Source organism: Apteryx mantelli, unplaced genomic scaffold (assembly GCF_036417845.1).
Source record: "Apteryx mantelli isolate bAptMan1 unplaced genomic scaffold, bAptMan1.hap1 HAP1_SCAFFOLD_71, whole genome shotgun sequence".
In the NCBI taxonomy this organism is placed as follows: Eukaryota; Metazoa; Chordata; class Aves; order Apterygiformes; family Apterygidae; genus Apteryx; species Apteryx mantelli.
In genome coordinates, this window is record NW_027118797.1 from 479,376 (window position 1) to 506,332 (window position 26,957).

At 46.9% G+C, this 26,957-nt stretch overlaps 1 long non-coding RNA gene across 1 annotated transcript; it reads left to right on the top strand.

Moving 5' to 3' along the window:
* The first annotated feature begins 23,867 nt into the window (after positions 1 to 23,867).
* On the top strand, positions 23,868 to 24,476 carry LOC136996717 (uncharacterized). The gene is made up of 3 exons (XR_010887674.1): positions 23,868 to 24,038; positions 24,179 to 24,281; positions 24,411 to 24,476. It is a non-coding gene; the product is annotated as an uncharacterized lncRNA (long non-coding RNA).
* The last annotated feature ends 2,481 nt before the right edge of the window (positions 24,477 to 26,957 follow it).

Genomic DNA, 26,957 nt, shown 5'->3' on the forward strand with positions numbered 1-26,957 from the left:
CAACTCTCTGCCTTTCTGCAGTAGTTCACCTATCGCTAATGCCCTCCTTCCTAACCATCCCCTCTGCCCTTCATCTCTGCCTCAGATTTTGCATTTTACTGTTTAGACTAATAGAGAATCAAAGATCCAAATGAAAGATAAATTGCTCACCATAGGAAATTGTCGCCACCAAAGAAAGCATTGGGGGGCACAATTTTATGTGTCAATGAAAAAAAAGAGTTATTTGGGAATAATTCCTATACGCAAGATAACTCCTAGCCCAACAGGGCACATTTACAGGCCCAGGCAAAGGAAGAAACGTATTCCAAGGGAATAGCTGGAGCAGCTACTACTGCAGGAGGGAAGAGAAGAAATGTGAAGATGGAAGATTAAATCATCTCAGAGCCAGCCAAAGCTGCCACAGGGAGGTTAGTTGTAGCAGCTAAGGTTCTCCACAAGGACGAAGGAGCCACGAGGAGCCACGGGACCCTGACTCCTACCTTGCCAGGAGGAAAAGAGCAAATCAGCTGCGTGAGGGAGAAAGACATCTGTGTAATGCACTCCGAAAGTAACTAAAGCACTTTCTTTTTTCTTCCTTCACTTCACGTTCCCTATAAACACTTGCTTGCACTTGTGTTGCACCTTAACGTGGCTTAAGTGTGATTCAAGATAAGAAGGTGTTCCCTGCACAGGAGAGCGGCAGATCTACGGACCAAACCCTGGGACAATGTTGGAAATGCTCTGCTTCCCCGAATGTCCTCTGCTCTATGCAGGGGGTGGCAGAGTGGGTTCCCATTTCACAGGCACGCACCAGTACACTGCAGAAGTCTCAGTGTCTTCTCCTCACCATGGTGGGTTATGTGGATGGCAGCCAGCAGGACGGAACTGGGATAAATCCTGATTCTCAAGGCTTAGAGGGATAGTGTCCCTCAGGCCTGGGCCAGCATGTCCCTCACCCAGCATTCACACTCTGTGGACACAGCTAAAGGTGGGATCATCCCCACCTATTTGTAGCAGTCTAAATTCTTCATGCAATGAAGGACAGTTGTCTAGCTCAGCACTATTGTCAACAGAGAGGGACAGGCGCCTTCAGAGGTTGGTCTGTCTCACCGTAGGTGGGGCAGGTAGAAAGGCAGATGGGGCCCACTGACCCCCTTCGTACTGAAACTGCTGAGGGGTTAGGGCACACGGCCAGTTCAAGCTAAGGCTTATAATTTAAAAACTGTTTGTTTGGGGGTTTTTTTAATGTTTTGGGGAAGAACGCCATGATTTTTCTGATTTCTCTTCCGGGTGCTGGATGCTAGCAGGCAACAGTGGGACCATAGCTTATGGAAGGCGTCAACAACAACATTCGATTCCTCTACACATTGGCGCATGAGCTTCAGCCTCTGCAGCAACAGAAAGATGACAACTAGCAGGACCAAAAGGCTACATTTTCCTGAGACTTGTAAAATCCTTCTTTAGGGTGCCATAGATGATCACAGGGACACAATCTTTGCTATAGTTATGCACAGCTTTAAGGAGAGGAAGTCAGGGGAAATAACAGCCCTAACAGACTTGCGAAGGGAATCCGCAAGACATCTTTCCATCCCACTTTGACTGTAAACCTTATGCAGAGGCAGGAACCTCTCACCTGTCTGAGATTAATTCTGTCACTTTCAGCTCAATAAAGATTTCAACTCCTTCTGCCAACTGAGGGACAGTATTTGTAAACTCAGCCAGAAGGAATGAAACATCTATTAGCGCTAGAACACCTATCCTTAGAGCTAGCTTAGTTGAATCGATAGAAGGATTCCAAAGCCTTTCCCAGCTTTCTCATCTCCCAGAAATGATTGGTCGTTTATTCTCAAAATCACATTGATGACAGACATGTAGTTGGTAAGTCACCATCTTATTCCAGCATTCTTTTAAGTGAAAGAATACTTTAGCTTCATTAACTTTCAGATTATGTCCAATGTCCTTAAAATAACTACCAGTTCACTCAGTTGCCTCAAGTGGATTGCTGATATGTGGAGATGAAAAGCAGGAATAAGTTCTTGTTACTTCATAATGGTAGCAAAATTAGAAGTCAATCTTTTTTGCATTTCTGTAGTTTTTTCATGTTTCCAGGCAGAAGGGGAAAAAGGAGGTAGCAATGAGTGACAGAAGAGGGAGATTTAACAGAAGAGGGACAGTTACTTTCCCTAGTGTTTGGGGGGCAAAAACACAGGTGTCTGTTCTCCAAGATTTCCTTTCCAGAACTTCAGGTTCTGTGTGTTGCACTGGAAGAGGCTACGCCTTTCAAATACTGAAGACGTAGCAGAAATGGCCATAAATTCAAATCACATTGCTTTTCTCCTCTTGAATATCTCTGAAAGCTTTTTCTCATCTTGACGGACCAGTGGTTTTCCTACATGAGCAAACGTTCCTAATAGAACAGAGAACTGCAATTCTGTGCCACGCACTCCTCAGGCAGGAGTCCTGTTTGTGCTTGGAACTTGCAAGTTAAAAGTCAGGATTCCTCCAGCTTTCAGCAGCAGAGGAACACAGTCTTTCAAGATAGAAGTTGCAGATACAACCAGTTAAAAGTCCACCTAAAATCACTTCTAACAATTAAGTACCTTTCTGAATCTCACCCTTGGAAGCCGATCAAAGCTTCCTTGGAAGTCCTACTCTTTGTATCAAGGTTTTGATAAATTTTCCCCAAACAAAGTTCTCTTTCTAACAAGTCTGCTGAAGTTTCTCTAATATGACCTAAAACTCTCCTCAGAGCATCCTTCACCTCCTTATTCCTTAGGCTGTAGCTGATAAGATTCAGCACTGGAGTCACCACTGTAGAGAACAGAGAGGCACGTTTATCTCAGTCCAATGAGTAGCTGCATATTGGGCTACCGCACATAAAAACGGTGCTCCCATAAAGCAAGAAGAGAGCTCTCAGATGGGAAGCACAGGTGGAGAAGGCTTTGCATCTGCCCTTGGAGGAGTGTATCCTCAGGGTGGTGGAGATGAGGTAGATGGAGGAGATTAGAATTGCCAGAGATGTGAAGATGCCACGAAACACACCAAAAATGTGAAGTACCAATTCTTTGCTATAGGTGTCAGAGCATGAAAGCTGGATCCTAGGGGGATGTCACAGAAATAATGACTGATAACACCGAAGTCACAGAAAGAGAATGTGAAGGTGGAGATAGTTTGCGCAAGTGCATGGACAAAGCCAATGAAATAGGAGATGATTACCATCTGTGTACAGGCTTTTGGGGACATGACAGTTGCATGAAGGAGAGGGTTACAGAGAGCCACATGTAGTCATATGCCATTACTGCCAGCAGGAGACACTTAACGCTAGCCATGAGGAAAAAAGTGAATAGCTATGCCACACAGGCACTGACTGAAGTGGCTCTCCTCACTGCTGAAGAGTTCACCAGCCACCTTGGGAGATAGCTGAGGAGTAACAGAAATCCACAGAAGCCAAGTTACTGAGGGAAAGGTACACAGTGTGTGAAGCCGGGCGATCAACCTTCATCTACATGATCATTCCAAGATTCCTTATTAATGTGCTTAAAAAAAAGCGGGCCACCTTCACCTCTTGGCTTTCTGTTAGTCCAGAGAGGATAAACTCAATGGCCACACAGTGATTCCTCTCAGGCATATTGCTAGCACACTCATATTATCTCCCGACAGGAAACTGGTTCAACACCTAGAAGTAATGGGAAACTGGCAACACACAATGGATTGTCTCAGTAGCCACAAGGAAGTACGGCACATTTTCATCATAGCTTCTGACTAGACTTCTTTAATTGCTCATTGAAATGACTTGTGATACAAGGGAGTACTGTTCCTGTTTTTCAGGTCAGATAAGAAAGCGCAGAAAGATAAAATAATTTATTCAAAAGGCAACAGCAGCACTGTGAAACACAAGTCCTAGTCTGGCACTACAATGGTTTTCGTGTGCCCTCTTTCTCCTTTTTTAAGGAAAAAAGTCTGCTTTTCTTGAGGACATCTATGGAGCACTCTTCTCCCCTCACTTGTGGCCAGGGTTGGGTGTACAGTATCATGCAAATGGCCCACTCCAAGGGCAATGGCCCGCTTGTTCCTGAAGATACATGGTCTTGACACTAGTTCAGACATCATTCTTTCTGTATTGCAATCACCAATACATTTTTTGCCTATCAGCTAACTCCCCCGAGCATTGGTAGCAGGGTAGTTAGAGCTCAGTATTGGCCACAAAGTCTGTTAACAGGGCAAAGCAGCCCCCGTTCAGCCTTGCTGAAATAGGAATATAATGGTTAGGCTGCAGCTGTGCCAACTTGGTAAGACCTGCCTTAATTACATGGACCTCCACCAGCCTGACCTTTGGGACTGCAACTTGTAAACATACAAATAACAAACCCACATCCTGGCAGAAGAAAGTAAGAGTTTCCTCTCTTGAATGAAAGGTGCCAAGCACTAAATGGCAACAGCAGCGGGAAAACCCAGCTTTGCATCTTCCCAAAGAGGAGGAGATACCACAAGATCCTCCAGGTTTGGCTGAGAAAGGATTTCTCATTTGCTTGCATCCCTGTTGTCAAGGAAAAGTGGCCATTTTCTGCTCAGGAATAAATTGGGAAGAGTCACCAAATGAAATACTTTCCATTTAGAGGGTGAAAAATCTCATGCTAAAAGGGAAGGAATCCTGAACAAAAAGGGAATCAGTCATCCCTGTAAAGGTTCTACCAGCTTCACCTCACATGAAAAATTATTGTTAATCTATTGGAGGTTACCAGTAACCTGGCTGACGCTCTCAAAGCGGAGTTCTTATCATGTGGGTGACTGAATGGAGGTTTCAGTTCTTGCTGAGGTCTGTTTCTAGCATAGGCTTCAAGGTATTGCATATGTACAAAACTATTCTCTTACTGACCTGTTTCATCCAGAAAGGCAAGAGAAGATACTGTAGATACTGTATCCTAGCAAATTCAGTGAACCTGTCTGTCCCTATCAACTCACAAACAAAGCTTAACAAAGCTTTAGACTGCAAACTTGAATATAAATTCTTTTAATAATAATAAGACCATATTCATGTAAATAGCAGTACAGTGTAAGATATCAGAGCAATCAGTTCTGCTTATCTGACTCTGAAGAACTGCAGTGCAACTCCGTGGAGTTTAAGTATGCCATCTGGATGTGAATCCACCTCTGTTATTAATTATGACCAAACTTGATAATTCTTCCTCTCATTAAAATGCACACTCCTGATACACAGTTAGCTGTTTTTTCCACAGAAGACTCCTGTTGTCTCTAATAACACATCCACCCTTGGACTCGTGTCCTTTTGTTAGATAACCTCTTTGTCTCATGGACCATCTAGTTTCAGACAGCCTGCTCACCGGTGGAGCATATATTTTGCTGTGATAACCTGTTCATCTGTGGACCATCCAGGCTCAGATTATGTGTCCATCCATCGGGGTAGGTTTTAATTCAAATGCAGATAGAAAAATCTTCAAGTAGGTAATCGCTGGTGATTTGCTTAGAGTTCTGGTGCCTCTGCCTTAACACTGCCTTTGCACTTGCACCTAATCCCACATATATTTTTCTTCTAAGATCCTTGAATAATTAACTCTTTTGAAGAAAAGAAAAATAATGGTCTATTGGAAGATGTTGACATAGATATCATGCTTTAGTAAACAGTTTGCCATTAACCTCTCTCTGTTCTTGCAATATCACTGGACACTTATTGAAATTGCTTTACGATAAGATGATGAAGACAGCTGTTCTGGGAAGCTGAGGAGCCTTTGAGACATATGAACAAAGACCCTTCCCCTGATTCTGGCATGAGTTTAAGGACATCTCTACCTGCCAGGAAAGCTAGCTTTCTTGTGCTGCTTCGAGGGCTTAGAGGTTGTTCAACAAACTGTTGGCCTTCAGAGCAGAGAGCTGAATTGGGTTGCTCAGCTGAAGAGTGATCTGCTCTGACTGTCCCTAGCAGGGAAAGTCATCAGTGGGGCTTAGGCAGGCAGAAATGTCCCAGGTAACGCAGCCCCGGTTAGACTGTGCTTACAGTGGCTGCTCGTGTTGTGGAGTGGGGGCGACTCCCGGGACAATGAATGTGCAGTGCCATGTGTAAGATGACGAGTGAGGGAAGCTCGTCTCTTTGGGCTGCACCATGAGGTCTGCAATGTATCTGCATTGGACTGAGTCCTCTTCCAGACTGGATTAGACTGGCAATGTAATGGCTTCCGGAGTTCTCGTCTAGACTACGTGAAAGCCATGGTGTTCAGGAGATAGCTGGGTTAAAAGTGGATCAACAGGTATTGCTTGTCTGGGTTATCTATCTTTCTTTGCTGTAGTCCTCTCTCACAGTTTAGTCAGGAATATCTGAAACCTCCACGGTATTCGAGGAAGCATGAAAATGTTTGCTTGCAGAAAATTTGTACTTCTAGATGCTGCCAGAGTTGCTCTGGGAACTGACTGGTTATTGTTTAATAACACCTGTCAGTCTTAATGATAAATCTATGGATATGGAAGAGTGGAACATATTTCTTCCTCAGACACTACGTTTACACATTAAGGGCTCTAAGTGGTTCAGGATGGGCAGAATGGGTTGCTCTGAGTGATGACCCCCAGTGAGAGGGAGTGTAGCTTTTTATGGGACCTTTACTTGCAGTCCTTCCGAAGGATAGGGAAAAATGGTCTTACACCCATTTGTCTAATAACTCTGTGTATTGAGGCAGTGTTATAGCAGGTTCCGTTTCCTTCTCTGTGCTACTTCCATGGCCATGTGACTGAAGTCTTTCTCTACTGAAGCCAGTGGCTTTTTGTTCTCTACGAGCCAGCTCCCTGAGTCAGATGGAATGTGATGCAAAACCAGAACTCAGGGCAGCATTAAGCTGCATTAACGTTGGACTTGAAATAATTCCATAAACCTGAGCTGGTCACTCTACACTCTTCCTGTAATTCATAGATATAAATATATACCTTTCAAGGGAGACAGAGACAGGTGTGATCAATCTCTCTTCCAAAACTATGGAGGCAAACAGACTTTTATTTGCCTTCATGAGCTATAGAAAGAGCCTACAAGTTTGGTTTATGCTTTGGCAGCTCATTAACAGAAGTCTAAACTTAGGTAAGATGAATCCCAGCCTCAGCATTTGTAAAAAATTCTTCTGTGCGCACATTTTTAGCCTGCGATGAATGTGAATTGGTTCAAGGATATTCACCCACAACAAAAGAGGGTAGGCTGTCCCTCAGGACCACCTGCTGTGTGGTAACTTTGTTCTTGCATCGAGGACTCGAGTCGCCCACATCACTAATACTGTAAACAGTTTAAGGTGCCTGATGAATGTGACCCACTTTTGCTAAAAGGTTAATGATCACCTTCAGACTGGGAGTCAGGAAAAAAAAGACTACAAGGATGTATGAGGTAAGGGAATGGAAACAGAACATGGAAGCGATACTGCTGAACTGGTACTAGTTAGCAACAGTTGAAAACAAAGCTGGAATGTCTTCAAGGCATCCAACTTGAAAGTAAAAACTTAGGTGAAACTAATCGCCTTCAAAAGTGTCACAATTGTACTTTCTCACAGTAAAGCTGTAGCTCTTGCTATTACAGAAAAGATTTTAATATTACAGTTATTTCTTTCTTCACTTCTGCATTCACTTTTCTCCTACTTCTGTTGCATAATGAGCAATTATTTCAGAGTAAATTCATCCATGAACAGCTGTACTCATCATTTTAATTTTTTAAGCACCTGTTCCAACTCCTTTGGAGGTTTTATTGACTGACAAACAATTTTCTCCATGTAACACTCTGTTCAGTGCCTCATTTTGAGGACCTCCTTGGTCCTCAAGCTGTAGACTGCGGGGCTTACCATTGTATAAAACACAGATATCACCTGGTCTTGGTCAGGCAAGGAGCCAGAGCTGTGGGGTGTGTAGCTGGAGTGCCAAAGGATATGGCAAAAACTATCAAGTGCACAGGATGCACAGGTGGAGAAGGCTTTGTGCCTTCCCTCGCTGGAGTGACACCTCAGGATGGCAGAGATGATGTAGATGTAGCAAAATGCGTACCTGCAGCATGACGAAGATGTCACCTAAGATGCAAAATGCTGCGAGGATGATCTTGTTAACCCGATGTCAGAGCAGGAGATACCACAGATCAGGGGTACCACACCACAGAAGTGACTGGTGATGCTGGAATGGCAGAAGGACACCCCAAAGGCACAGCTGCTGTGTATCATTGAGATTAGAGACCCACAAAAGTAAGAACCAAGTCACAGCTGGATGCTGAGGCTTCATGACATGACAGCTTTGTATAGCAGTGGTTTGCAGCTGGTCATATGCCATCACAGCCAGAATGAAACATTCGTTGGTGCAAAATGTAGAGAAACAGTACATCTGGGCAGCACAGCCACCAAACGAGACAGCTTTGCTCTCTGCTAAGAGACTGGCCACCATCCTGGGGATGATGCCTGAGCAGCAGAGCTCTAAGACTGCCAAATGGCTAAGGAAAAGCTATTTGGGAGGGTGGTCTGGGGAGACAATCCTTATTAATGTGGTCAAGCCCAGACTTCCAACTACAGTCATCAGGTAAATAACTAAAAGCATTACAACGAGAGTGGGCTGTGCTTCTGCCTTGTTGATTAGATCTAGGAGGAGGAACTCAGCTACTGTGGTGTAATTTTCTCCTGCCGTTTTGCTCAGATATTTGTTCACATTAGGTAAGCAATCTTGTCTTGATACGCTCTGGAGAACAACTGGCAAAAACCGATCATGATCATATGCTCCCACTAGCGGTGAACAGCTTACTTCCTTTGGTCAACGAGGACAATACTGATTTCATCCAACATGCCATTCTGAAATGTAATCACTTGTCTGTGTTATCCCAAACCAGCTGTAACATACATTATCTACCTAGATTGTTCCAGTGTGAAGCTGGAGCACTATGAATGCCACTAAGTCACAGTCTAATAATGGGAAATACATAGGTATCAATGTTCAAGAGCTGTTAGTGGGAAGTAGGCTAAATGGGACTGGAAACAGAAGAAATAGTCTCTGACAGATCTTAAAGAGGTAGTAACATTTCCCAGTTCTTTGAATTCTTAAATCAAAATTACATATGCTAGTGAGCATTTCAGTTACTACTGTTTCCAGGGTCTGAGGGCACTAATAGGCCTTAATGGGCCTGATCATCCTCGCCTGAGGCAGCCACTTGCACCTCCTGCCCATGGGCCCAGGAGCCCCATTTAAGCTCAACCCTGGGCCTTCAGTTTCTGTCTGAGCTACCCTAGAGGAGCACTGATCTCCAGCTCAGCTCAGCTCAGCTCAGCGTGCAGACTCCATTGCTCTGGACCCTGCCCCGTGGACTGACTTCCCGGCTTGACCCTGGACCTATCTTGTCACTTTGGGCCTGCCCAGTAGGCACTGGACTGTCTCTGTCCCTGGTTACCCTCACCAGGCCTGATCCTGACTCTGACCCGCAGGCTGACTTCTCAGCTTGACCTCATACCTGCTTCATCACCATGAACTCTCCTGGTCATCCGGACTCTTGGCTGAACTCGGCTACCATCTCTAGGTCTTCTCTGCCCACCTGGCTCAGGGCCAGAGGGACAGGCCCTGGCTGCAGCCTCCTGAGCTTATCATTCTACACATCCTGAATAGGGAAAAGGAAGGAAAAAATGGGCACTTCTATGGCATAACTCATCTCATCGTGTAGCAGATGTCTAAGATACTCACATGAACCATTCTGTAAAAATACCTGTTACTTTTTTTTTCTCCCCCTCCCTATTGAGAAGAAACTAAGATGGAAGACAGAAACGAAGGCATGCTTAAAGGTATATCTCTAGGTGAGATGAATTCCATAAGCAGGCATATGCATGTAGAGCTACTCCAGATTTATTACAAATAAACCAACTATTCCTTCACTGCCATATTTATAACTGTGATACTAATATTTGTTTAATTCAGAAAAGGATATTAAAGTCCACTGGTTGGATTCCAACTGTTTCCAGTCAACTTGATAGCATTCTGCTAGACAAATGTCTGATAGAAAACACTCTTTGATTAATTCTGCTCATTCCTGCACCAAACCAAGCTCCATTCACACTCATAACAAACTGACTGTCTGACTAGTAGGTACATGGACGTATGAATTCATGAGCTGACTTTTGAAGGTGTGCAGGATATACAGAGTTACCTGTGAAGACAGAAATGGATGGTCAGCATCTTTGGGGAAAATAAGGTTTCAAATGCATTTGTCTGCATGGGATTACAATGATACTCCAGAGTAGATGTCAGCTGCACTTAAACTCCACGACTATGAAAAGAGTTAAATTCATATCCATTTTCACTTATCATGTCTTTATTAAACCAAAGGTGAGTAACTGCAATTTGTTTGCACGGAAGAATACATCATTACAATCTGCTGCTGCTGTATCAATTCTATCAATAAATTGGACATACAAGCCACAAAGAACGCGTGTGAAAATGAGGCTATTCTAGGATTCCTAGACTGTAACATTCTAGTTCCACATTGTCCTGAAATGATGTTTTGCTAAATTTCAGTCTACTTTTAAATAGAAACAGACTTTATCTCTGTTATTTCTGTTTTGTATAACAGAGATGGTCTCTTTCCAAAATGTTGAGAAGATTTGGATTTATTCCACTCTTGCTAATACCCAGCACTCTGAAAAATAAGGAGAACAGGCTTTTATCTATCTGGTTAACGATGGAGCTTCTATATGTGTGTATAGACATCTGGAGATCAAGGGTCTATAAGCAAATCTGGTAAATAATCCAGTCCTTATTGGGGGAAAAAAAAAAAAAAAAAGCTTGCAAGCAATTACATAGCAACTTATGCTTGGATCATACAAGAACTTCCAAAGTGAACCCAGATGTTACTTCCCAGTTGAGAAAGCAAGCAACTCCACCTGTGTTGAAATCCAGTGTTGTAGCAGGCAGGATTAAGCAGTGGGTGTAAGAAAATGAATGGCTATCCTTCATAGCAAAGAAACTAGAGATGGGAAATAGATCTTTCAGCTACTAATTTCTAAGGCCAGGAAAATGCAAATTTCATACTATCCAGTGCAACTAGTAAATCCCCTCCTACACAATGTAAGAGTTAGAAGAAAGAAAAAGAGAAGTATTTTTTTTAAATTTGATCTTAGTATGTAATATGGCTCAGATATCTTTCTCAGCTCCAATATTTCAGGATACATGAGAAAGTAACCGGGTTATAATTACACTCACTGACTTGGATTCCCCAGTTGGAAGGACAAGATGTGAGGTTTTTGCTGTCTGTGCTTTGGCTGTCTATGATATAAGGTATATGATCTCAGAAGTAATCGCCTTCACCTAAGCTCTTCATCTCGTGTTCTTCATAGTTTACAAAGAAGATTCATGGATCCCAGGCTATGAAGATGTCTCTTCTAAGAAAAGATGAACAGTGCTCAAGAAGTGCCCCCCTTTTTTCTTTATTAACTTTAAAGGAAGATTAGATTGACGAGGTCAGATGAACTCAAATCTGCTGCAGAGGTTTAAATTTGGGTAAGATAAATCCATGTGCCCACCTATGACTGGAATAAGCTGGGACAGCCTTTTGCTCAAGCCTATGACTAGATGCATAGTCAACTATCTGAAAAGAGCATGTCGGATATTTTTGTGCCACAACACTCAGATATGATGCAACGCAATGTTGGTCAGTACAATACAATACAAGATAATACATTAAAACAAGTAGCAGCAGTAAACAATAAGTATCACCTATTTACAAAATAGAAGCTCTCCAAATGATGTATATATATATAACTGATGATATTATCAATAAACGTTGAAAAATGGAAACTTTCTCAACCATCTTACTTATTTAGAATCCCCATTTTCAAACAAATAGATAGGGTCCAAAAACTTTCTCAGCTCTGTGGACACGCTATGATCGTGCTTTGCCACCAGATGGCGAAGGCACAAACCCGAGTGTATATAAATGTGTATACACTGGTGCTGATGTTTTCCGGTAAGTTGAAGATGGCTATTTTATTTGTTGGATTTTTCTTTAGCCATAGTAGGGCGCTACATTTTAAAAAACTTTTCTGAAAATCGTCATAATTCTCCTGCACAGGTTAATTATGAAAAATCATACAAGGGGACGTCCATAGGTAAAGGAGGAAGTGACACAATCCAGTATTATAGCTGGGGAGGCAGCACAAGTATTTTGGGAAGCAGAGTAAAGGGAAGACAAGAGGATTTTCTTCTGTGAGGTGAACTGAATAACTGTGAAACTTCCACCTTGCAGTAATTAAGTTACTGTGCTCCTTCAGCAAATTATCCATTATGAATGTATTAATTATGTCACCAAATACGTCAAAAGTTCAACATCTGCCAACAAGAGAAATACAGGGAGTTACATTATCTGTTTGTGTTAGACTAACTGACTCTTAGGATTCAGTTCATCTCGCCTAAATTCAGGCATCCTACTGAAGTACCTCATGCTGGTGCCTGGGTGGTTTGAGATCTCTCAGTAGAGATAAAAGGGAGAAATTAGGGAGGACTGTGGGTGAAAACGCTCATGTCATCTACCAGGAAGCACGTAAAAGCTTTGTCTGAATCTAATCTAGTCATCTAAACCCCCTCTGTACTCAACGGAGAGAGACAGGCAGTTCCTGGAGATGATTCAACCCACCCTAAGGAAGAAGCGCTCTGTGAAGACGCTAACTTCTTTCTCTCTGATGAACACAGAGGAAGCCTGATTAGCTTTAAATAGGTCACTTGCATACAGCTAAAGCTCAGTAAGGAAGTCTTCCTGTATGTTTTCCCCAAGTGTTTCACACCTATGAGCATTTGAAAGAGTAATCATGGAGCCTGGCCTCCTGCATTGCTGTGGTATGGAAATACGGTGTGATGGCATGGCGCAGAACTGCAGGCTTGGGAGGGTAAGGCTGGTGGATTTCCAGGGCAGGATTTTTGGTTTTTGTTTTTTTACACATGCACGTGCAATTTCACACATGCTTTCTCCATGTCATGTTGATTAGGCTCCATGCAGCCCAGATTTTGGGATGTGCATAGTTTACTGTGCACATAAAGACAGGCAGAACAGCACATGGTGCAGCTCAGTGTGATATTTCAGAGAATGTGAAATGCATCTCCTGGACATAGCTGTGCAGTAGATCCAGACCCATCATGGATCTTGAGCACATGCCACATGTCTATACAGCAGATGGGATTCATCTCCCCGCAGTTAAGCTATTTAAAAGTTAGGTGACTAAATCTAATCTAGTTGTCTAAGCTGCCTTTGTAGTAAAGGAAGGAGACAGGCCATTCAAGAAGATAATTCATCATCTCTCTCTTGCAAACTCATCTTACAGGGAAGTGGGACATTTTCCATTTCCACTCATTTCCTGCTGGTATTTTAAATGCTATCTTAAATTTGCCCTCACTCCCACACCTGCAGAAAGAGAAGGAAGGTCAGAAATAGTGGGGGAGTCATTGATATTCCTGGTGGAGGCTGCTCTCCAAAGATCTCCCATCTTTGGGCAAATAGTGTTTCTCTTCAATGGTGAATTCCTACTTCTCTAATCTTCCTTTTGCATGAGAGAGCAATGTTGAAACACTGAAATGTCTTCTGGGTCAATTATGCTAAATTTCAACTGAGAAAAATCAAAATGCTTCACTTTGATCATTTTGAATCATTTAATTTCAATAAAGAAATTATTAGATATTTCAGAATGTATACCATAGACATTGCACTACAGTCATATAGTATGTAATAACAGAGTGTGTTTTGAATTAAATGAAACCAGACAAGAAAGTAGGTATGAAAAATGCTTTGGAAACTGGAAGTGCTTCTCCATCTCAAATGTAACAATGGATCAAAGTCAAACTATACGAGCTGACTAGCTGGGCAGTTGGTTTAAAAGGAAGTGCTAAAAACATGAGACTAGGAGCACTTACAGAGATGATTTATTTATTTATTTATGTATTTATTTATTTTTCCTTGGGAGATGTTGTGCTGGAAGTGGGAAGGGGACCTGTGGGAAGATGGAGGCACTGTGGGATGCGTGGAGGAATACCGGGGTTGTTAAGGTAGTGGTAATTCTGCATGTGTGTCTATCGCGTGCATCTCTAAGCACACGAGGTTTATCAGCTGGAAATAACTGAGTATGTAATTACCTCACAGGAACAGCTTTTGGGAAAGAGGTCTTCAGATATGCATGGGGGTGAGGGCAGACTGAAATAGCAGCAGGTGGCTATGGCCCAAAACTGAAGGGGCTCGGCTGGACTTCAGGGAGAAATAAAAGAATGGTGGAAACAGTGAATTTAGGAGCAGAGTTAGCCAGCTACAAATGAGGGACATGTCTGCAGAGGATGCGCAAATGACTTTTTTGCAATTTCTGATCACCTCACAGCCTGTCATTGCTTGAAACAAGGTAAACCCTGGCCTCAGCTCAGTTCTGCCATTACGAGCATTCACAGTCTGTGTCGTTACCTGTGGAGGCTAGGTTGAGTGCCAGTCTGGACTTCCAGCTGCTTGAGCTTATCTAGGTAGTGCCCTGAACTGCGCTTCTCACGCTCGCTTCTGTCACTTGCTCCAATTACTCATTTCTTCTCCTCCTGCTACGCTGAGCCATGTCTCCTTTTAGTCCTCTCCTCCCTTCCTCTGCCTTCCCTCCATCCAGAGTCAGCGTCCTCACGCACAACCTAACCAGGCCACCACAGCGGGACCATTCTTTCCCCAAACAGCCCCTGGAGTCTTCCTCAGCTGAGTCCCTTGCTCCAGGAGCTCAGCCAGACCTTGGCACTTACTTCACAGACCCCCTCGGTGTTGGCTGTAGCCTGTCCGGCCACCAACACATCCAGGTTCCCCCACCCCCTGGACTCTACCTTCTTCAGCCATGGCCTTGCAAAGGAGGCCACAGAGTTGTGCGGGGACAGCCCTGAAGAGCTGGAATTTACTACCCGCTGCTAAGGATACAGCAAAAAACAAGGACACAAGTGCCACTTTGGGGAGGGGGCTGTTCTTCCTTCCCTGCCCCACTCCTTCAGTGATCATCTCCATTTATGCTCCACTGAAATTTTCCAGGATTCTGCCCTGTTGGGGTCTTGGCAATTTTGCTGCCATTACTAATCTGCTGCCCAAGGCAACCCCTCTGCTCTGCCTAATAAGCTGAGAGAGGTGGCAGGAGAGAGAACAAGTTGGGCTGGATTATGTATACTGTCAAATTTCAATTATTTTATTATTAAAGTTCTTTTTTTTTTTTTTTCCGGAAGGGGCAACCTGTTTCATAACCTGTGGCAGTGATGGACTTCAGCACTGGATTCCTCAGTTGCCAGTTTGATTTCTCTCAGCATTAAGATGTATGCCTTTAAGAAGACATTTTGTGCTGGTGAGGCAAAATGGAGAGACTGTGGAAAACAGGCACATCAGGCATTAACTGATGACTAGTAATATTCGACAGATGCTAACATAGCCATAAGAACAAAACTGTGGAATTTCAGATTTTTTTTTAATTGCTTCATCTGTAATTGTGAAACTGTAATTTCCTAGTTTCTTTTCTTAAGCTTTACCTTTCCTCCAGGGGGAATGTCTGTGATTTCCTTTGCTTTTCTCTGAGGAAACACTATGCAGATTATTACATGTATTGATTTGAACTAATCACTCTGACTTTGACAAGGAAGCCAAATGCAAATTCCAGGTAGGTTACAGCTTTAAGGAGCCTGTGTCTAAGGACTCAAGGCAAGCAATTTAATATAATTGGTTGTCTTTCCAGGAAATGACTTAGGATGATTTTAGTAAGGTCTCCGTAGGTACAGTTAAGAAACTTGTGCCTGACAAATTGCAATGATGCAACTTGGCAAGTGAGTTTGCGAGTGTGTTTAAATTGGCTCCAGTGTGCATCATTAAAATCTCAAGTTCTTTCATTCCTTGAAATTAGCAGCTCTCTCATCTTACAGTCAGACTTTATTATTGCTCTAATCTAGGGACAGTGAGAGACCGCCTTGAAGGAAAAGCAGCCTGTGAAAACTGGCAGGATCTCTACAATGCTTTTGCTGTATCTCCAAAAACCCACAGAGACCCTGGTCTAATCTATTTCATTTAAAGATGATGGGTCAAACAGAGCTGCCTGCATTGCACTAGTAGGGCTGCAGCTTTAAAACTGCCTGGACTGAGCTGGTTTTGAACTACTCGTTTTTTGCTGGGATGATACACAGCTGACTGACCAATTTGGTCTACATAGCAAAGGCAGTAAACTCAGAAATGGTTTCTGGCAAAGATAAGGCCAATTCACAAGTTTCCCTGTCTTCTTCTGCTGTCCCAGGCCTCCTACTCTGCAGATTTCTTCTTGCTACTCCATCTCCTTTGCAGAACCTGGAAAGTAGGGGACAAAGTTTTCATTAGAAACCCAGTTTTTAATTTAATTTTAGAATAAAGAACATTCGGAGGGAGCCTAGCAGGGAGGATGGAGCCCACCTGCAATGTCAGCTGCAGTGAGGGATTATTCCCTTGCATCAGAACTACCTCAGAGCATCTTGTCTCTATGTCTGAAACACAAATGGCCGTGAAAGAAAAAAGGCTCGTTCTCAGCCCCATGGCTGAAGGCAGCAGCTAAGTCTGTAATTGGCCTGGGGTCATAACGAGCATCCTTAGTTGGACAGCTCAAGACCTGACAAAGCTCATTAATCCCACTATTAGTCAAAATCAGATTGCTTTGATCGCATTACTCCAGGAACATAGCCCTGGTGTGGCATGAGAGGGCTGAACAAAGCCCTTCTCCAGACAAACACTTGCCCCTCTGCTGCCTACATAAACCCCACGGTGACGGCTCCTCAGCTATAAGGCCGACGACCCTTGGTGGAAGCACCAGTCTGCAGGGTTACACAATGCAGTAGCATGCACAGTGCAAAGAAGAGGCCTAAACAAATCTCAACAGCAGTATGGCATGCATAAAAAGACTTCTCCTCTCCTTCCGAGCTTTCTATTTGCTTTGAGATCCAAAGCTAGGATTCAAAAACTAGAAAAAGAAAAAAAAAAACAGCCAGGAAATTGTGATAATAATGAGTGTATAGATGTAAAAGCGTGTGGCTGGGCACCAGGGGGAATGGCTCACAGCAGGCTGGCAGCTTTGTTAAGCAGAGTTTTCCCCTCATAAAGTCATCCCGTCTACCTCCAGCCTATCACCTTTCCTTCACATGTCTGGAAATGATGTCCAGGATTAGTTGCTCCATCACCATCCTAGGGACTGAGGTGAGGCTGACTGGCTTGTAGTTCCCTGAATCCTCCTCCTTGCCCTTCTTGAAGGTAGCAGGGGCGTTTGCTCTCTTGCAGTCCTTGGGAATCTCTCCTGTACACTTCCTTTTTAGGTTTGAGGTCAGTCAGGAGCTCCTTGTTCATCCACATAGGCCTCTTGCTACCTTTGCTTGATTTCCTGCTTGTTGGAATGGACCACTCTTGAGCTTGGAGGAGGTGATCCTTGAATATCAGCCAGCTGTCTTGGACCCCTCTTCCCTGAAGCCCAGGGTATTGATCCTGCTTTTTGTCCTCTGCTCCCTCCTCACAGGATCCTCAACTCACCATTTTGTGGTCACTGCAGCTAAGACTGCCCCCGACTTCCACATCTCCAGTCAGTCCTTCCTTGTTTGTATGTATGAGATCCAGAGTGCCTCTCCTCCTCAGCTCCTTGATCACCTGTGTTAGAAAGTTGTCATCAATGCACTCCATAAACTCCCTGGATTTCTTGTGCCCTACTCTGTTGTCCAGCCAGCCAATATCAGGGTGGTTGAAGCTCATAGGACCAGGGCCTGTGGACATAAACTTTATTCCAGTTCTCTGAAGAATGCCTCACCTATTTCTTCTTCCTGAAGAGATTGTCTACAGCAGACACCCATTACATGGTCACCAGTGCTGGTCTGCCCCCCAGTCCTGACCCATGAGCTCTCAGCTGGTCCCTCACCTGTCCCCACGGAGAGCTCCATGCATTCCAGCTGCTCATTCAAGTATTTCGCTTCACACTTGAAACAGATTGCATTTTAAGCAAGAGCCTAAATTTTGTCAAATTTAACTTGATGGCTTCAAGGAAGTGCTTCAGCTGCTGCCTTGTACATCATACCCATTCAACTTCATCTGCAACATCTAAGTTGATTGTAGAGAGGGGCACACTATTCCTGTGCTCATCCTGCACCACAGGTGTCTGCCTCCTGACAATATAGAGAAAGAAGACTGAAATCAATATTCAGAGATATTACATCCCCGCTGCTGAAGGGACCATGTCTGTACTTACCAACAGTTTGTGCCATTAGGGACAAATTCAAAAGACTCTTTTGCTCTTCCCACGAGTCTGAACAATAGTGTACTAAGCTGTCACAGCAGAAAAGTCTGGCAGGTGAGCGTTCCACAAGTCAGCTGGTGACCACTGTTCAAACAGCCTACATAAGACTTTCTCCAGGAAAGCAATGGTTCTTCCATGTCAAAACCATGATGCTACAGAGCCTCCCACAGAGTTCAGTGTCCTGACCGACAGTAAGGGTGGGACTCAGTTCTAAGAGACACTCACAAACACTAAGCAGCAGTGGGGTGAAGGGGGTGGTCATGGCCACGTATTTTTCATTCCATCGACGCACCCTCCAGTAGCCCATCTCCTGCTTGGGGTCCTCTGCATGGCAGCTGGCAGACACATAACAGACACCCAGGGCCCAGTGGGTTTTGTCTCCTACTTCAGCCTCCCAGCAGTGGCAGCCTGATGAATAGGCAGATGATCCCAGCACACAGGGGTAAGTGGTGAAACGCCGAGAGCTGTGTGGCAGCTCCTGGGGGATGTCAGTGAAATAAACACTCTTGAGATTCTCCGAGAGCACCACACTGGCATGAGCTGTCTGAGGTCCAGAGACACATCTCCTTTGGCAGAGCAGAGACTATGAGAAAGCAGGGAAAACCAAGGGGGAGGGAGCAATGGATTCACACACCTCACCCCAGAAGAATCAGCTAAAGAGCAATTACACAGCCATTTGCCCATTGACCACAAGGCAGCTGGGCATCTGTCAACCCTCCACGCCCCATCTCCTCACCATACCACACGCTTGAATTGCCTTCTCTGAGTCCCTACCCCAAATTGTCTTAGCTCTATGCTATGCCACCTTTCTCCTGAAGTTGCTTACCTTCCTCTGATAGTCTGCACTATCATCTGTTTCATCTCTCAAGCGCCCCACTCTAGACCCCTTATTCAGGCAGGCACCAACAATACTGGGACCAGGGGTCACTTCTGCACTTTGGCAGAGTGACAGGGGTGCTGTTGAGCACATGCACTGATATAATGGGCTTTCTCCACAAAGGGGCCCACAAATGAGCCCTCAAGCCCGTTCATTGGGTTCACCAACAAGATAACCATTTAAATGAGAAGAGTCAAGTCTAGTCACTTCAACATTTTAAACCAGGTGAATTCATAGACATACAGGTGAATTCACTGCCAAACAGAAGACACTTTTCAGAGCCAAGGACTGGACTCAAGTCCCAGACCTAGGTCTCTATATAGCTTGACTACCAGTGTACTTCTTCAGCATCTTCTTAAGCTGAAATAACGGCCTAGGGAAACAGGCCATTGCCTTCTTCAGCTCAAGAGGGACAGAAGGTAGCTCCAGGTTCTTAAGTGTTTCATACCTAAGGAAAGAAGTGACCTCATCTAGCAATCAAATCAATCACAGTGTCTAGAAGATGCCATTCCCTAGTACAAAACACAGCAGCTGTTTCTAGGAATTATTGCTATGCTAAGGTTGAAATGCTGGAAGCTTACCAAAAGTCTATATTCCCACTTAGAAACCATGAGAGGAAAAAATTAAGGGGAAGAAGCTGACAGTTCATATATGTTGGGATTTGGCCCAGAGTCAGTATAACTATCCTGGTCTGAGAAAAGGCAAAGGATGGAACTGACCACCAATATATCAGGTTTTATCTTCCAGGGGTATCATTCTATTACAGTGCAATGCAGCCAGTCTCCTAGCACTGCACTGAAACACTGGCATGGTATTAATCCCAGAGGAAAGGAGCACTCCTACCAAACAATTGCATCTTCAACTACTAACGGCTCCTTCCCTATCCCCTCCCTCCCCTCCCCCCAAATAGGAAGAGGAAAAGGGTACATCACCTCTGCAGGACACTCTGCATGTCCTAGAAAAGGAGAGGGAAGACAGTAAGTCAGATCCCACCAAACCCCCCCCCATCAGCATAAATATTGTAGGGTGTGTCTGCATGCCCAGCAATCCTTTTGCCTGTTAGTGCTGGGCTTTATCTAACCCAGGTGTCATTAATTCTGCTAATTATTTGGGGGAAATGGAAAGAAAGGCAGCACTTGTAAGGTCTGGCTCATGACATCTGGATGAGTCACACCCCATTTTTACCCTTTGAGTATAAAGTCTTGCTTTCCAAGGTGGAGACCTACCGTGACTAAGTTTAAAGCTCAGCCTTTTCCTCACCTCACCAAGAAAGATGAAAGTCATGTTGCTATCAGCTAGACCACATGGAAGAGATTAAACAGGGAGATCCAGGGCTCCTGGTTGCAGAGGGCCATACAGATTAATAGTGACCTCTAAAAATGCAAGGCAGAGCTTCACCCCTGCCCCAGAGAAAGGGACTGCCACAAGAGCTTCTTTGAAAGGCTGTCATCCACACATTGGTGGCAGGAAAAGCCCCAGCATACAAACCTTGAGCACCCCTGCTCTGGACTCCAGGCATCTTTCCATGTCCACCATGAGGGTGTTGAGAGAGCAGCACTGCTCCGAGAGGTGTGCTGTGGTGGTCTTCAGCCCCCCCAGCATCTCAATCTCTTCTGCTCTCAGGCAATGCAACTGCTGGTCCTCCTCTTGCTCTGGGAAGGAGCGCAGCTCCTCAAAGTCACAGGTAATGCGCTTATGACAGTTCCACACTAACTCCTGTGGAAAAGAGAAGTCACCAGGAGATTAGAGAGCATCTCCCAGCTGGGGACTGACCTGAGGCAACACCCCCAGGAAAGAAGGAGCCCCTCTTGTCAACTCTTCTGAGCTCACCACACCATTCCAGTTCACTCCAGCTGGGTGGGCCTAAAGAGAAGGCCCCTACCCCACTCCTCCCAGCTCTGCCCCTTCTTCCACTTACTCTCAGCTCCTTGGGCTTTTTCTCCTCCATGGATAAATGTTCCTTCAAATCCTTTGCTTTTCTGCCCAGATGCTCCACGCAAGCTTGTAGCTTATCCTGGAGAGGGAAGGGCAAGAGATTCTACTCAGGCAAAATGGTCCAAGGCATCAGATGCTGAACCAGCACTGAGAAGGCTTCGATCATACCACTTGAGAATCATATACCAATTGATCTGACATGTCACTTCACGCACTTTGCTTTCATGGGGTGTCAGTTATAAATTCCAGCAATCCTCTGGCTATTCACACTGAACATCTGCATCAGGTACTACACAGAGTGTTTCTGGGTTAAAGTTCTGAACACCTGTGTGTACAGCAGCAATACAGGTTACAATAGTCCTCTGCCTTCAAAATTTAGCTTCTGAACAGCAGCTAGAAGTGCAGACAAGGAGTCAAAGCAAGATAGTTCTACACTGTATAGATTAATTTTTTCTAGGGTGTCAATCACCAGAGCAACTTTCCAGGAAACCTACTGTATCTCTGAATCAAAATGGAACTTCTGACTCCACCCTCAGATATGGGACAGCAGGAATTACTCAGTTCAACATCACAAATTTTGCTCTAACACTCCCTCCTGCCTCTGAAAACGACTAATCGAACCCTAAGTTGTGATTCCGAGGAAAAAAAAAAAAAGAATGGGGGAGGGGCCTGAAAAATGCCTCCAACATTTTGGATGCAACTTGTGCAGACACCTTTGCTGGGATTCTGTCCAAGATTAAGACATCTAAATTTAGATGAATTAGATGCCTAAATTCCACTAGATGTCAGTATAGTCACAGGAGTATTCTAGAAAGCTAATTAGCTGACCATGCATCTACTGTCGGGTGAAGTGAATAAGTACACTTGTCAGACTGTTGGTTCTAGCCACCAACACAGCCAGCTCAATTGGTTGAGGTTGCCTCAGAGGGTGAACCACACATCCCACTCAGCTGCTGGAATGTTTCTTCAGCTTCAAGATGGAGAGCCCGTGAGCAGTAACATCAGTTTCTGATGTCGGAATCATTACTGCAGTTTTGGGTGGTCTCACCTCAAGCTGGCCATGAGGTATAGGTACATTTCTACATACAGCTGCCTTAGTTCCTGTTCCTCCTTGCTCTATCCATTAGACTCCAGTTTCTTTACTGGATCATAGAAACGAAACCCTGAGCCCCCAGCACGTACCCTCCTCCTTCTGTAGCAGGGACTGTCTTTCTCCTCCCTGTTTGCAGAGAAGAGCGGAATCTGCTAATAAGTTCTGCTTCGCTGCTTAGAGCGGGTAGGAGCCAGTAGTCATTGGGCCTACACTCAGCTCTTATGCCTAGATTAAACTCCTTCGCAGAACTGGGGAGGTCCTACATCCTCTTTCATAATCTACTCATGTTCTGATCCCTAGACTCCACTTCCAAACTGTGGTGCTTGAATACAAATTTCTCTAGAGCTTCTCTGGTCACCAGCACCCTTTTGAAATATTTAGCGTCAAAGTCAAACTAGAGATGCAACACTTGTTCCCAGACTGTTCTGCTGCATTCCTGTGACTTAACAAGTATTGGTGGGTCTGAACTGCCCTACTTCCTTACTTAGGATGAGATGGTTAGAAGTTTAAAGACTGGAGTGGAATGCCAGGTATCTCAAACCCTGTGAAGGAAATGCTTTCTAGCAGTACCTCTGGGAGATACCACTTGCTTACCTTGTGTTTTTTGAGGGCTTCATCCAGGGGCCCTCCTGTATGAGCGAGATGGCCGTGGGAGACTGCACACACCACACACATGGCTTCCTGGTCCTCCTTGCGGAAGAGACTGATGACCTCATGGTGCCGGCAGCAGAGCTTCTCGTTCTGCATCTTTTCCTTGACAAAAGGCAACTGCCGGGCTGTCTCCACTATGCTGGCCAGCTGCCGGTTGGGGTACATGACTTGCTGAGCACAAACATGCTGACACATTGGGCAGCTGAAGTCCTTGACCACTGGCTCCCAGTAGTGGGTGATGCAGGCTCTACACAAGCTGTGGCCACCAGGAATCATGACAGGGTCCTGCAGGTAGTCAAGACAGATGGAGCAAGTGGTGTCTATGTTAAGGACCTCCAAATGACTGAGGCAAGCCATTGGTGGTAGTGCTATGAGATGGGCACAGACTTCGGGAGACAGTTCCTATATCCTGATATAGGAATAGTCACCTGGAGAAAAAAAAAGAAAAAAAAAGAAAACCACACCACAGAGCAAATAGATCACATACATGCATTATTCACCATGTGGACTCAAGGAAGCCTAAGAATCAGGCCTCATAGATATTCTCTCCTAGCTTGAGTGAGGAGAGAAGACTAGAGAAAAGACATGGGTTATGTAACCCAGACACCAGGTTCAGCTTCACTGTCCTGTTCCTCACTGACCAAGGCAAGCAGTAATTTAAGTAACAAGCATTTATTGAATTCCCCAATACCTTGCAGGAGAAGGAGTTCTTTCCCCATATCAGACACGGGGGGGGTTGAAGGCAGGCTGGAAATAGCATGCATGTTAGCAAGCACAGTAGTACTGAATATTTCTGCTCTGTCACCTATGTACAGACTTTTTCCCTTGAACTCAGTACATGGTAACTAGACACACAGAGAAACAGAAATGAGAGGTCCCACTTTCATACATAGCCCACTGAAGCCAGTCTGGAAGAGGACTTATTAAAAGATAGCCCAGGCCTCATGGAATAGACTAAATAGACTAGCTTCCCCCTCTCACTGTTTACACATGTTGCTTACAAGATGAAAAATTCCAATGCAAACAAGTTTTTTAACAAAGAAAACATTTTTCATCCAGAGGGTGACAAAACGCTGGGACAGAAGCCTAGAGAGACTGTGAAACCTTCACACTTGGAGACAGGGAAAAACCAGCTGGATAAGACCCTTAATGTCAGAGGTACCCGAACTTGCTCAAGGGTGAGAGTGCTGGGCTGAGTGCAGCCAAGCTGCAGGACGAGGTCTGCAGTCACCTGGTGAGTGAGCTCTGCGCTGGGGCCCACGTCCCTGCGGCCGGATGTCCCATGGCTCCTGCGCCGCAGGGCCGCCCGGCCGTGGGTGGGCGGAGGGGCGTTTGCAGCCGGAGACGAGCTCCCACGTCCCTGCTTTGCCCTAGGCCCGAGACTGCCCTGTGCTGCTGGAGAGGCTCTTCAGCACGACCCAGAGCTGCTGCACGGGGAGCTACCAGGCATCGCAGGCAGCAGCCGTCATTGTCCTGGGTGAGAGGCAACACCGAGCTCTCGCGCTCCTCCCGGCTGCGTCCCCCGGGTCGGGGTTGGGGTCCAGGGCTGGGGTTGGGATTTAGAGCTAGGGCCATGTCCTAATGGCTGCGTTTTCCTGTGTGCCAGGCATCCTCCTGGATACCACGCCAGCCAAGTGGCTCCAGCAGCGGGACCTGGCATTCCTGTTGGGAGGTAGGTGATGGCGGCCGGGCTCCCGCCTCGAGGGACAGGGAGGCATCCGGAGGCCCCGTGGGTGCCGGGCCAGGGACGCTGGTGCTGAAAGCCAGTGGGGCGTGGGGAGAGGGGACTCGCACGGCCCCCAGGCTCCTGGCCAGGGAAGCCACCCCCAGCTGGGCGCCGCGGGGCACCCAGGGCCGTGGGGGAAACGGCTGCCAAGCACCCATGGTGCCTCCCTGCGTTGTCTTTGCAGCTCAGCAGAGGCGGCAGCGTGCCGAGGCTTCCTGTGCATGGCGGGCGGCAGCCCCAGTGCCCTGCGCTGGGGGACCCCAGCACCCCGGGGCAGGAGGGCAATAAAGCTCCGTCCACACAGGGAAGGTGCCGGCTGTGTCTGGGCTCTCTGGAGGTCTTGCGCTGACCCCGGCCCTGCCGCGCCCAGAACATGGCCCTGGTGCCCCCCCCGCCATGCCCTGCCCAGGGACACGGCCTGGGGGTAGTAGGGACACAGGGGAGCAGAGAGACCAGGGGTGAGTGGGGGGCACTGGGGATGATGGGGGCACTGGGAGGTGCCTGAGGACGCTGGGGGGCACTAGGGTGGGACAGGGGATGAGAGGGGCCCTGGGGATTCCATGGGGAGTGGAGGGACCGGGGGGTAAGGGGGGGCTAGGGGGGGCCAAGGGGCCCCAGGAGTCCCTGGGAGGCACCTGGGGGTGAGTGCAGACCCGGGGGTGGAGCTGCTCTCCAGGGGCGGTGACAGGAGCATGGGGTGGAGCTAGGAATGGGGCCAGGGCAGGGCGAGCCCCAGGGGTGAGTGTGGGCTGCCGCGGGTGGGGAGCTCAATTTGGCCCCTCATGGCAGCTGTCCGCCCCTCCCTCCATCCCTCCATAGGGACCTGGGCACTGGGGGCTGGGAGGGCAGCGGCGGTGGCCTCGGGTGAAGAGCGGCAGGGCTCGGCTGTGGGGCCACGCCAGGCTGGGGGCACCGGGGCTGGGGCTATGAGCACGGCCAGGGCGCAGGGCTGCCTGGCTGCAGCGGGCCAGGCCAGGCTCGGCCAGGGAATAAAGCCCGAAGGGCTGCAGCCCAGCACCCCCTGCTTCCCCAGCGCCACCCAGGCTGCCTCGCACCCAGGGCCGGGCCCTCCCCACAGGGCCACCCCAGCCGAGTTCACAAGCACAGCCCAGAGCCGCCCAGGGCCAGCCCGGGATGGGGCTGCTCCTGTGAGCCCTGCACACAGGCCAGTGGCAGGGGCAAGCAGGAGGCTGCGTCCCAGAAACAGGGATTTGGGGGGCCACGTGCCAGGGCAGGCAGGAAGGGAAGTTGTGAGGTTTGGGGGCCCAAAACGGAGACTTGGGGATGCATTTTTGAGCTCAGAAACAGGGGCCTAGCCATCTGTTTCTCTGGTTGAGAACAGAGACTAAGTTCCCCATTTTTGAGTCAAAGATGGGGACTAAAATCCTGCGTTTCTGGGGCCACAAACACAGGCTAGTTCGAGCACTTCGAGGACCAGAAATGGAGCCTTAGTTGGCTGCCTTTGTGTCTGAAAACAGGCCGAGAAATCCTGCATTTTGGGGGCCAGAAAGAGGGGCTTTTAGTTGGCTGCCTTTGTGGTTGCAAACAGCGACCGAGGCCTGTGTTTTTGGGGCCTGAAGTGGAGGCTTAGCTGGCTGTTTTTACTACTCAAAATGGAGACTAAGTCCTCTGTTTTCGGGTCCAGAAATGGAGACTGAGACGTGTTTGGGGGACTTGAAAACGGTGGCGAGGTTGACTGTTTTGGGGACAAAAAACAGAGGCTACATCCTACATTTTGGGGGCTGGAAATGGAGGGTCAATGGGCTGTTTCTGTGGCTGAAAATGGAGGTTAAGTCCTGCGGTTTGGGGTGGCTTATTGCGCGGTTGGATAGCGCGGGGATGGGGGGGGGGTCCTGGGTCAGATCGGGACCGTGTCAGGCGGGGGGATCCCAGGGGCAGCACTGCGGGGGGTCGCGGGGGGGGGCAGGGGCAGTGTCGGAGCTGCCCCGGGGCTGGTCGCGGCGGTGTCGGGGAAGCCCCGGGCCGGTATCGGGGATCGCGGGGCCGCGCTCCGGGCTCTGCGGCCGCTTCCGGGTCCCGGGCGGGTGGGGGGGCGGGACGGAGCGGAACGGAATCGCCACAGGGTCAAACCTCACTGAGCGCTGCGGCATGCAGGGAATTCTGGTCTTCCGGCACCGGGCTTCCGGGCGGCCATTTTGGCCTGCAGAGCATCCCGGGAGGCGCAGTGTTCCGGCACCGAGCCTCCGGACGGCCATTTTAATATGCAGGGCGTTCTGGGAGATGTAGTCTTCCCGTTATGGGCTTCTAGAGGACCATGTTGCGCCTCTCGAGGTGGCGGCAGGTTACTTCTCTGCAGGCGGGTTCTCACTAGCTGGCTACCTTGGCGAGGAAGGGTGGCTGGGACCTGCTGCTCCGCGCTGAGACCTACCAGAGGGGAGTGGGTTTGCTGGCCAGGTGAGAGCCCCC